The sequence below is a fragment of the Equus quagga genome, chromosome 6 (genome assembly GCF_021613505.1).
Source record: "Equus quagga isolate Etosha38 chromosome 6, UCLA_HA_Equagga_1.0, whole genome shotgun sequence".
Classification (NCBI taxonomy): domain Eukaryota; kingdom Metazoa; phylum Chordata; class Mammalia; order Perissodactyla; family Equidae; genus Equus; species Equus quagga.
The window spans coordinates 22,504,427-22,517,712 of NC_060272.1; positions in this window are offsets into that span (position 1 = coordinate 22,504,427).

Genomic DNA, 13,286 nt, shown 5'->3' on the forward strand with positions numbered 1-13,286 from the left:
TTAAATACATACATAGAAGAAAAAATTAAAAGAGGCAGAGAGAAAGAGACTGATAAAATAACAGAAAGCTATGTTAATATGTTAATATGTAAAATGTTAATATGCTAATATTGTTAATATGATAAAACACATAAGTATGTATTGAATAATATTGTGGTTGAATGTGTGGTACCACGATCCTGGTACTTGGTTTGACTTCATGTCTTTTATACTTAACAGCTATGTGTCCTTGAGTAAATTGCTAAATTCTCTAAGGCAGCTTCTTTTAACATAGCATAAATATGATTGTACCCGCCAAATGAGTTCTTATGAAAATTGATTGAGGAAATACAATTAAAGGACTTAGTACAAAACAGAGAAAAAAAGAAAAGTTCAATACATAATTATAATGAAAATATTTTTCTACCTCATTATGCATTATTTTTATAATTAGAGAAAAAAATCTGAGTTGGAGCCATTCTGTCATTCATCTACTATCAAGCTTCTATAAAATCAATTTTTCAGTCTGGGATTTGGAAATTATAATTGTTTTGCCTTCCTGGCAACCTGCTATTGTTATTTACTGAATGCTTATCATATGTTTGGCCAATGAGCTCCACTATATGCTCACATATCCAATTGTAATTTTATGTTGAAAAGTTTTATATAAGTGTGAATTCTTCCTACTGCTCTTGCTAAGTGAGAAAGACCATAAATAGATGAGGCATGTTCATGGCTCATGTATGAACTCTGTTCCTTCCCACAAGGAGAAAAACTGGTCAGACATGGAAGCTACTGGGCTAATGAAAATTGGATTTTTTTAAGGAGTATTAGATACCTGAGTAACTGTCCATAAAATACCAAAAAACCTATTTTGATAATCCTTTTTTTCTTTTTTGTTGCTAGAAAAGTAAAACAAAAAAAACATGTTTTGGATCTTTTGCTTAAAAATTTAAAGAGTGTCTCCTATGTCTTGTGATTTCCTCTTGGCTCATAGGCTTGGAAATGTGTTGCAACAAGTTCTGTAATGGAGTTAGTAGAGAGGAAAACAATAGTCAGTTTTAGTGCAATAGTCACAGACCTGCCTTAAGATATGGTCTGTGCAGATAACGTTTTCAATTCTCTTTCTCATCATTTCTTATATTCCCTAATGTTTATGTCCCAGCTGCCTCCTTGCCCATTGTGGAAAGTGTCGGTAGGAAGAGAAGTAGCACTGAGGAAAAGTATTGATACATAAACCATGTGTTCTTCTTTAGCTCATTAAAACCTACATTAACTACTAATTGAAGAAAAAATAATTTCTTGTTCTAAAAGGCAGCTTTTAGAAAATGGGAATCTATTTTACCACATGACAGTGATGAAAGAACTCAGTGTTCAGTTGATTAGGTACCACCCAGGTAGAAAAGATAAAAACCCCAAATACTCATTTGTACATGCCATAGATTAAAAAAACAAAAATGAGTTTAAGGCCAGACAAGCCATACACTTAATTTTCATGTTTGAAAGATAAGTGTTAAAAAACAAGAGACATAGGAAAAAGGAAGAAAATAAGGAAAATAGGGAGAGAGGGAAGAAAATAGTAATGTAACAGAGATAAGTACTTAAAGTGACTTGTGAATTATTTTATTCAATGAGCATATGCCGTGGAATGAAAATGAGATAGGAGAGGTTAACATGGCTTTGCCTGAGTTCAGCTCAGTCCTCTGTGTCTCTCATAGTGTGACACTCTCAATTTTCTGAGTGTGATTCCAGTATTTAAAGAAACAATGGAAACTGTTTTGTGCATGTGCCCTAAACACAAGCTACTTCATAGAGAGCTCAGCCAAGAGGCTGTGATCCATTCTGTTGCTGGCAGAAAAACCAGGTAGGACAGACTTGTTAGTGGATGGCCTTAAATGTACTTTATGGCTTATTTAGGAGCATGCCAATGACAATTTTGCTTATAAGAAATTTCTGCCTTACCAGAAGACATTAGGACTTAATTACCATGAGCATAACATGCAATCTTCCATCTGGTAGCAAACAGCTTCTGAAAAGCCATATGTTTATAAAGTTTGGGTTACAGTTACTTGTTAGTTTCAGCATGCACAACTGATATGTTGAACTGGTACAAATAGATCAAATATTTTAAAGAAATGTTTTTAAATAAAATACTGAACTAAAGTTACCTCTCTATAAAAAAATAAACATGCTTCTTGGAGGGATAGCAATGAAGTGTCAGTAGGCATTCAATGAATCAGAATGTTCCACAAAAAAAAGTTGTTGCTATCTTTTGATATCTTCAAGGAAAAATATTCAGAGTATGATATAAAACCAGTTTAAATCTAATTTAGACATGGTATGAGATTCTTATTGATTGATTCTTCTATTTTTCAGTATAAAAACACAATGCAAAAATTAATTTTCATCCTGTCAGTGTCTTTTCTGGAAAGTAGGTTTACAGTAGTTGACATTTGTCATATATATATAGATATGTATAGTACATATCTATATATTATATATATAGTGTATATATCTCATGTATATAATATATATCTACATTTACATATCTCTATCTATATCTATTTACTGACATCTCTCTCTAATCTTGGGAAAGATATTATCAGAGTCTGAAAATTTAGAAAGTTTTGACTATAATCTGAAACAGTCATTCTCTTAGCAGACTATAAAATATAGGCATTGATTTATAGATTTAAAAGATAATAATAAAATGAAATGTTTTGCTGTATGAATCTCAAAAATTTCTATTCAAACAAATTGAGATAGATAGAAATTATTTATCCTTCCACAAGACAATCTTTTCTCAAAGAGAAAAAATATGCAAATAAATGGAGAGAGGATTTAATTTCTTTTGAGTAACAAAATCTGCCCTTAGTGAAAAATCTGCTTTTTGGGGGGAAAATGACTGTATTTTCCCTTGTTCTATAATTTTATAATCCTATGAATTCTATATATGCTAATCCCATAAACCGTATACAATCCTATATGTCTTACAAATCTTATAATCTACCTGGAGATATCCAAAAAAGGATTAGATGTATAAATAAATTAGGTAAAACTTTATGGGGGCCAGCCTGGTGGCACAACGGTTGGGTTCACATAATCTGCTTCGGCAGCCTAGGATTTGCCGGTTCGGATCCCGGGTGCAGACCTATGCACTGCTTATCAAGCCATGCTGTGGCAGGTGTCCCACATATAAAGTGGAGGAAGATGGGCCAGTCTTCCTCAGCAAAAAGAGGAGGATTGGGGTTGGATGTTAGCTCAGGGCTTATCATCCTCAAAAAAACACAACTTTATGTACTAACATTTAGAAAGTTTACTTTACTTAATTTTATTTGTAAGATGATCTAAGATGTGTAAATAGGTCTAACATGATCTAAGATATGTATCTGTCTCTGAATATCATACTTAAGTGTTTTGAATATTTTAAAATTCCCTCAAACTCGGTTTGAATGAGACCTGAAATAAACCTACCTTATACAGAACTTTGCATTTTATTTTGCCAAACACATGTGATTTTCTAACCTTCCAACTTCTGCATACTTACCAAATGGACTCTGGTGTGAATTCAGAAGTTATTTTCTTTGTTTTTGCTAAGAGAAAGTTTAGTTTTGTATTATTTCCTTCTTATTCTTAATCTTGAGTTGCAAATTTAAAAAAATAAAAGGTAGTTCTTAGTTTGTGAGATTATGGTTTCAGAGTCTTCGGAAAATTCCTTAACTTTAATAAGTGTAGACTCTAAACCGTCCAGCGTCTCCTTCACTCTCCCATGGCTCAACAGACGAGAAACAACGGTGCAGGAAGAGAAAGGCCTAGGTGAATTAGACATTTATGTCATATATATTCAAGGATTTAACTCAATATTACAAAGACTACAAACGTGCCATAGCACCCCTTCAGTAGTCATGTGCTTTTTAAAATATAATTTCTTTATACAAATTATATTTTAGATCACAAGAATGAATGATGCAACATAATGTAGGAGCATTATGTTTTAATAGAAGCTACTAGGAAACCAAAAACCTGGTAAATTATCATGTCTGTTATAGAAGGAATTGAAAGCTAATATTCAATCTGAAGTCAGCACAGTCATTCAGATACAAATCAAATACAGTGATATTGTAAAAGTGCGAGTAAAATTTGTTGGGTTTATAATAATCTGTTACGTCATGTGAATGCATAGGTTTTTTTGTTTTGTTTTGTTTTTTGAGGAAGATTAGCCCTGAGCTAATATCTGCCGCTAATCCTCCTCTTTTTTGCTGAGGAAGACTGGCCCTGAGCTAATATCTTTGCCCATCTTCCCCAACTTTGTATGCGGGATGCCTGCCACAGCATGGCTTGATGAGCAGTGCGTAGGTCCACACCCAGGATCTGAACCAGCAAACCCTGGCCCACTGAAGCAGAATGTGTAAACTTAACGTCTGCACCACCAGGCGAGCCCCAAATGTATAGTTTTTAATGCAAGGTTTTCTAACACAGAATGTTTATTATTTTGTTATAAACTCTTTACAATTTTCTATCACCATGTTGAACCTCATCATGGATACTGGTTGCAATCTTTTCTAAATAATTGAGTTCAATATAAGCAGACACAGAAAATAATCAGTCCATAATTCATGGATATGAATATCTTACATATGGAGGTGTTACAGAACCTCAATCACCACAGTATATGGCTACTTGTATAAATTAAAATTGGGTAAAAAGTTTGCAGTCAAGTCCATACCAAAAATACATTTGATTCATGTTATATAGCCCATTTCTATCATGATGATAGCATGTAAAATCATTTATTTGGCTCATAGGACACATTTTATATAATAAACATGGAGTCAAATTTCTCTAAAGATGTAGTTTGTTATATTATAATGGAAATATTTGAGCTTGGAGCAGATGTTTTGAAAATTTTGACATGTTGTTTTCTTTACAGTAGTATAACCAGGGAACACAATATCTGTTTTTCAATCATAAATGTTTATGATTTTCCTGTTGAGAAGATAAACTTCTAGATCATACACATATTTTATCAAATTACTATTTGTCTACCTAAAAATATAGATTTCATAGACTTTGTTTCTTTTTTGTGCTTCAAGAATATTGCATGAACTCTAGTCTACAACATTAAATCTTTGCCTTAAAATAATTTACTATTAATTTAAAAATATTAAAACATAAAGATCATCTCTGATTTCCTTCCCTTCTCTTTTTAATCTCTCTGTATCGTTAACAGAGTTGGTTACCCTCTTCGCATTAACTTATCTTACTTTAATGACACTGCAATTTCTAGATCCCCTTCTCGATTCTGGTCTACCTTTATCAGGTCAATTTAGGGACTGCTATTTCTCTTTCCCCTTTATTCCTGCTACTACAATTTTTTTTTTCCTATGCCATATTTTCTTTTTTCTATATATAGAGTTTGATAATTCTTATTCACTTCAAATATTCAGTTACTATTGATACACTTGAACATCATCCAAATTCTCTTTGCTATATGATTCAGAGTGGTATCTAATTTCATATTAGAAATATTTATTTTATTTACCCACAATCACCTCCAACTAGCTATGCACTGAACATAACTAATTTCTCCATCCTCTGTATTGCTTTCTTTCGTTTGCTTGTCTTTTTGTGAAGGACATCATTGCTGACCATTTATGTAAGCCATAAATGCACAGTGACTCTGAATTTTCTCCCTTTCTTATTCCTCTCATCTAGACAACCATCAATTACCATCAATTCTACCTACATTACGTATTTAATATCCATTCACTTCTTACCACCCCCATGCCCATTTGCCCATTTTATAAAGGCAGGCTGACTTCTATCCAAGCATGAGTACTGCCTGAGTTTCTGGGCTGGTCCCCTGTTTTATTTCTTGCTACAATTCTCAACACTGAAACCAGTATAACAAGTTAAAGGCAGTACATGACTCTGCCACTCCTCTCCTTGGAGATCTTTATTTACTCCACCTTGTTCTTAGGATGATGTTTGGACTATTGACTATGACTTGTAGGTCATTATTGAAGTCATTGAAGCATGGTAAATGCCATGAAAGTGTTTTGTTAAAATAAATATAGATGGTACTGTCACTGGACTGTGTTCCTCAAATCCATAATCTATTTTATACCTAGAATATTGTTCCAAAAATGAAAATATAATGATCCCACTAATCTAGCATAACAAGTGAGCATCTTTCTGCTTACTTCCTACCCAGCTAAGCGCATTTCAGACCTTCTCCACTATCTACATTTCAACCATTTCTAAATATTTTGAAGGAGAATCTACTTTTTCACACCTCTAAGAAAATAAAAATACCCTTTACCATTTGTCTCCTTGCCTAACTCTTAATACTTCTTTAAGCTATAGATCTGGATTATTCCCTCTTCCATATAGTTAGAATAACAATTAGTGACTAAATAGCATTCCACACCTCTCTTTGGAGATATTTTTTAAATAAAATTTCTATTTGCCTCTATTGGAAGATAGTTTTATTTCAAAATTTTTATTTCACAATTTCCTCATTATGAATATATATGAATATGATATATATATGTATATATTTACACTCATATGTTCTCATTTGCTATATGGGGTTGGTATATAAATTCTTTTCCTGGTGTTTGACATATAACAGGAGATTAATCAATATTTTTGACTAATCAGAAAAGTAAGTGAATGAATGAATGAACCAAAGAAGCTTGCAAGCGCTTTCATTTTTCAAATTCAGCTTCCTAAAGTGGCAAAATTATTTCTACTGTATTTGGCAAGTGAGATTATTTGACTAATTGACTATGCTTTATGTTTTTCAAAACTTAGTTTAAAAAGATATCCTCCATTGTTTTCTGAGCTCCCGTCTCCAAAATCACATGCTCCTTTTCTACTCACTTAATTTTGCGCTTATGCTTCTACAATAGTGACTCTTGAGAAATAGTCATGTATATGCTGAAAGGAGGCATGCGCAAGGATGATATATAAATATTAATATGAGGAAAATCACCTAGACATACACTTGAAAGTATATAAAAAACTAGTTTCTGAATAATACCTAGCATAAAATACTATTTAGATAACATAAGCAATCATATATGTCTACAATTACTACAGGTACTTACCCCTTTTCTATGCTTAGCAAGTGCTTTAATACAGCAATAAACCCTGGGGATTTGAATCTAGGCAAAATGAAGCCATGGTCCATGATTTCTTTTTACAATGCTCCCTCTATATGTACAGAAGAGATACTGAACTTTTGCTTGGAAATTATAAAAATAGATAGTAGCAGGACAAAAAGAGAGCCATTGTTTTTTATTTTTTTTTGGAGGAAGATTAGCCCTGAGCTAACATCCGCCACCAATCTTCTTTTTTGCTGAGGAAGATTGGCCCTGAGCTAACAACTGTGCCCATCTTCCTCTATTTTATATGTGGTTTGACTGCCACAGCATGGCTTGATAAGTGGTGTTTAGATCTGCACCCGGGATCCGAGCCGGCAAACCTCTGGTGGTGAAGTGGAGCATATGAACTTAACCACTATGCCACTAGGCAGCCCAAAGGGCCATATATTTTTGAGATATGTATTTTAGGAAGTAGAATCAATTGAATTTAATGTCTGACTTTCTAGAAGATTCTTCTTTTTTCTAATTGGGAAGTTATTCCAGCAATTTACTAAACCTAAATTAGGGTGATTCCATTTTTACCCATTGATGACCATGACATCAATCTAGTTGTTAAAAGTGAGTGGATGACACTTTTAATGTCAATGAGGGTTGTGGATTTCTAAGATCTAATAATTGTAATAAATATACAGGCCTAATGTATCAGAAAGAAAAACAAGCCAGCACTATTGATTGTGTTAACATGGTTGAATTGTGTCTCCAGGAAACTATTGGCAAATCATTTTTGTTTGTGTGTTGTTTTAAACGCCAAAAAAGTCATGGATCTATAATTTAGAGACACTTCAAAGTACATATTAGAACAATCAACCATATTTTGTAACCATTGTAGAACACAAAATGTTGTCAAAAATTGTGATTTTAATAACAAGAGACATTTTGGAAATAAAGATAAGTGCCTATTATATTCTTATTCTTAAAAACGAGTACAGAATCAAGTGCTTTGTTTCTTTTTCTAAAAATAGTGGGGCAAATGTCCTGAAATAAGGTATAAAGTTCAAGAATTTAAGGGAATCATCAGCTGATTTTTATTATTTTTTTAAGACAAGGTTCATGGCAGTGCACCAGAACTTATAAATACACAAAGAAGTCTGGGTGCATCGAGAATATTTCTTTATGAGTTATGCAAGGCAATTTAAAGCAGGTTTGACCAGAAAGAAAAAAACAAATGTTCTCATTGTTCGCATCTCACTCAGCAGAGTTGAGTCATGTGGAAAGAGACTGTCTTCATATCCATCTCAATCAAGCATGGTGGCCAAGGCTGATGTTAAAAGAACTGTGTAAAGGAATTTTTAAACTCAAAAATAGTTATTAATCACACAAAGTCCACAGAAAAAACACAATAAATCATATTTCAAAGTGTGCTTTCAAACTTTTTTCAGTTCTTCAATTTAACCCTCGAATATAAAGCTTGGGACAATTAATTATATTCGTTTGATCTACTTATGAGTAAAGGCAAAATACAAAGAAACTTCAAGCATTCACTAGAAAAATAAAGGAGAAGGATATAATATACGTTTTACCCTAATTTTGCATGTTATTTTAGGGAATGATATTCCTAAATTCATAAAGTAATCATTCTATTTCAATAATGGATCAGTGTCATAGATTCATTTGTTATAGTCATTTGCAATATTGGTAAATACTGGGCCAAATCACTTTAATAGACGAGTTAACCTTAGCTGGTTTTACAGTTTTCACTAATGAAATTAAATTTGACTGTTTGTTCTGTCCATATGAAGGAAGGAAGGAAGGAAGGATGGAAGGAAGGAAGAAAACAGTTTAGTAGTTACCAGAGGGGTTGGGGGTTGGGCAAAAGTAGTGAAGAGGCCCGTTTATATGGTGACTGACAAGTAAGGAGGCACAACTGAAATTTCACAATGTTATAAACTATTATGACCTCAATTAAAGAAAAAAAAGAAGTCCTTGAAATAAGAACAACATAAAAGATAGTGTGTCTATCAGGGTAATATTTAATATCTTTCTTAATGAAGAGTTTTAGGGCCATACTTTTTAAATTAATATGTTTCTGTTATTTTGTTTCCTAAAACTTTTCCACATACTAATCAGGTGCGAACTTTTTAAATAATTGAAATTTAATAATTAAGCTAGAAAAGGTGGCTTTTCACATTAAAAATTACGTTTGTGGGCACATACACAATGTATATGATTATCTTTAAATTAAAGCATACTGAGTTTTTCTTCACTTTATTGTGTAGATTTGTGTATCTGCATATGTAAGTAGCTAGATGTATTGATAGATAGATAGATAGGTAGGTAGGTAGATAGATAGATCATAGACAGCTAAATGTTTTGGAGCTGATAGAAGCAGTGTGTATGGGTGAAGTGGACTTTTGGACTTCACTCTTGGCTGTACCACTAAATCAATGAGGATAAGCAAAAACTATATGCTCAGTATTTAGTGCATCTGACAATAAACATTTAATATATGATAGTTATTATCACCATAATCATTACGATTGTTAGTAATCATTTTGTATCATGATTAGAATTTCAGTTTAAGAAAAAGAATTTCATAGCTTTTATGGTTACTTAATTTACTAGGTACTTTGATGTATATCATCTCATTTTATACTCATTCTCTATATCAAGAGGTTAAATGATTTACCCAGTACACAACGCTAAGATGAGAACTGACCTTGGAAGAATACTATGCCTTTGTATCTTAATTCAGTTTCTTTTCACAATACAGTATTTCTTTCTAATTTATCCAGGAAAAAAATGGGTGGGAGACACATGAAGAATGGGTTCCAGACTTGGTTCTAAAATTAACTACTCTTTAATTTATGATATCTTATGAAAAACAATTTCAATTTCATTTTGGTTCAATTGGGATAAGTAATACTTTTGCTTAGAACGTGTCTAGATTATAAAATGATGTGATATTGGTAATTTAGGCTCTATTACCTTGTTAGTGCTTAATTTACAATTCATATTTATATATATTGTTTGAAAGTACATTTCTCCAAGAGTCATGCTTAGGAGATGAGAAGTTGTAATCGGCAAGACATAAAGATAAGCTACTGACCCAAGTGTTATACCTGGGTGCTGCCTTTATAATTATTAGATAAATTGTAGTTGATGCACTTTCCCATTTACTTTATTTCACAATAAAACATTTAAAGAGTTCAAGTAAAAAATATATCAGTATAAGACTTACTTCTGCATAGTAATCATGTGGCATGGTATAATACTGATTTCTTAAAGTTTATTTTGTGTTACTTATTTTTTATTTTAAATTGGTTCATTATAAGAAATGAAGGAATGAGAATAAGTAGCAAATGCTCAAGCAAACAAAAGTAATAAAACTGCTACCTCAGAAGAAAGGCCAATATTCTCTGCTTCTGATGTGCTAAATTCAGTAGTAAATGAAACCGTGTGGAATAAGTACTGTCTCTACTGAGGCAACCTTCGGAGAAACAGATCAGTGGCCAGTAAGTTCTCACTCCTGTAGAACAGGGATTTGGAAAAACACTTTAAGAGCAACAAACTCCAGTTAGAGAAAGCTGCTATTAGTCCCTGGCTCTTAACCAGATGAAGCTTTCTCTGGATGGGGTAACTAATTGGAGGATAGAGAAATAGACAAGCAATGGTCTTGGGTTAGTCCACCACTCTCACATTTGTGACATAAATTCATCTTGACACACTTTTTTGAGCCGTGAGACTGCCTATTCTGGGAGTTCACAGAAAGCAAAATGGGACACCAAGCAGCAAGCAAGTTTCATTACCCCTTTCTTGGTCCTTTCCACTTCCCAATAAGCCATACTTTGACTGCTGGTTATTGTATGTACCCAAGTGATCTATCAACCTAAATTTCCAAAAGACTGTGATAAGCTATTAGCCCCACAGGAGGAATGGTAATGGAAGCTCCCATGAGCTTCCATCCAATTCTAGATCTCAGATATGTTACTACACATGGAGGAAGCTAACATGCTTTCAGCATAGCCAAGGTAAATATAAGGTTGAAAGTTTTTACTATGTATGCATCTGCATTAGTATAAGAGAATAGCCTAGAAACGGGGAAAGCAAAATTATCATTTCGATTATCTGTGACGTATCTTTAGTCTTCTTTAAGAGTGTCTCTAACACCTGCCTGTGGTTGAATCTAGAGTCTTCCAACCTGAAAACTTGTTGGTATGATGAGTTACCTCAGGGCCATAATTAGTCTAGAATTTAGGATAATACCATTTTAACCTGTAGATTCAAACTTTAGAAAAGATGCTTGTTTTGGTATTATTCCCCCACTTATAACGTTATTAAAGCAGCAGAGTTATTAATGAAGCATCACGTATACAGACCAAATTTACCTGGCATAGATTGAAAAAAATACCACCTTCCTACCTTATGCTGTCTATTCAAAGGTTGGCAATAATTGCTCAAATGCATGACGAAACTTGTCAACTTGCCTCTTTGCATACTCATCAGAACAATACACTCATGCTTATATTTTCTTATTTCATGGACTGTATGTGAATATAATGTATCTGAATAATTTAATTTGGACACTAAATAGTCAGTTTCTGTCAAGAGGTATAGGGGCTACACACGTGCAGTTCACCATGAAAGAAAGATAAGGATCTGTGGGGAAAAGAGTGTAGAATAATGTAAAATAAAGTCTTTTATTATTTAAAAAAAAAATCTATCTTTCTTGACCTGAAATTGGTTACCTAAATTCTGATATCAGTTTCTATTGACTAGTCTCATCTTTTAGTGAGAATTAATTTTAAAAATTCACAGAAAAATTAGAGTAATTAGTTAACTTACTCATTCTGCCTTAAACTATATATATTCTTCGGTATTTTTTCAGAATTCGTTTAATGGCAGGCCATCATGTTTAGGTAGATTAACGAATAGGGTCAGTCTTGTCTCTGGTACATTACTCTTAGCCCAATGACTGGCACACAGGAGTCCTGCACTTTAACTTGGGACCCCTTTGTCTTCCTACCATAACTGGGGCCCTAGCTGTTTTCTAAAGGGCCCGTCTTTATCTAACATATGCTAATTCTCTCACATTTGCATTGTAATGACAGGATTTATCTAGCTGGAAAAGCACCCAGTTCGATAAAGAGAAAAATTCCCCATGAAATAGATGTGAGACTAAAATTGGCTGAAGGGGAAGCTATTCTGGCAAAGTGAGCAGGTTTCTGAAGTTTCTTAAGCACATAAGCTACCTACATTATTGTTTATGTAGGCCCACTGATTTAAGCTAACTTCCAATTGCATAATCATGTTTTGCCTCGTATTCATTTACAAAATTTCTTCATTTATCTTAAAATCGATATATGCACTGGAAATTCTGTAAGTTTTGAGGACCACGGTATAAATATGTGAGCGAAAGAAAAATGCATTTTCATTATAACTATAGATTTTCATTCGTGGGAGAAATGTTTTACCTGGCCTTTAGGAAAACCTATGATTTATTTTATATTATTTACTAGCTCTAGATGTTAAATACAAGTTTAAGATGATTGCAGAGCTCATCAGAAATAAAACCCTGTTCAAACTTGGTACACGAGATTTTATTCAAAAGGCACCTTGATTTCCACACACATACACTCAATGATAACACAGAAACATACATACCAACTTCTGATTCACAATAAAAGAGTAACGCAATATAAATGATGGAATATCTTTAAAACAAAGAATTAACAAAGATGGTGAATGACTTTTGATGTAATCTACAATCATGTAGAATTCAGCATCTTTTTTAAAATTTATTTTTTCAAACCTCACTTCTTTATTCCATTTGAATATGCATAACTGTCCACTACCTTGGTAAAACTGATCCCAAATGAAACTGGCAAATAATATACATAATTTGGACATATGAGGTTGCTCTTACATTTGAAACTAGGCTTGTCACTTGTACTCGATGCACATTAATGACCTCTTGCTGTGAATCACCCATTCATGAAATAATGCAAAGCTATTGACGTTTTCCTGTCTTTGGCCCAGTATTAGAATCACCAACCAGCCACCTAAAATGACACAACATAATAGCATAAATAACACTGTCAAGTTTTTAAGATTTGCAATTACTTAATTCACATTTTCCAAGGATATAACTGACACAAACTTTATGGATCTTTTGTGATGGCCGAACTTCAGTATAAGGCC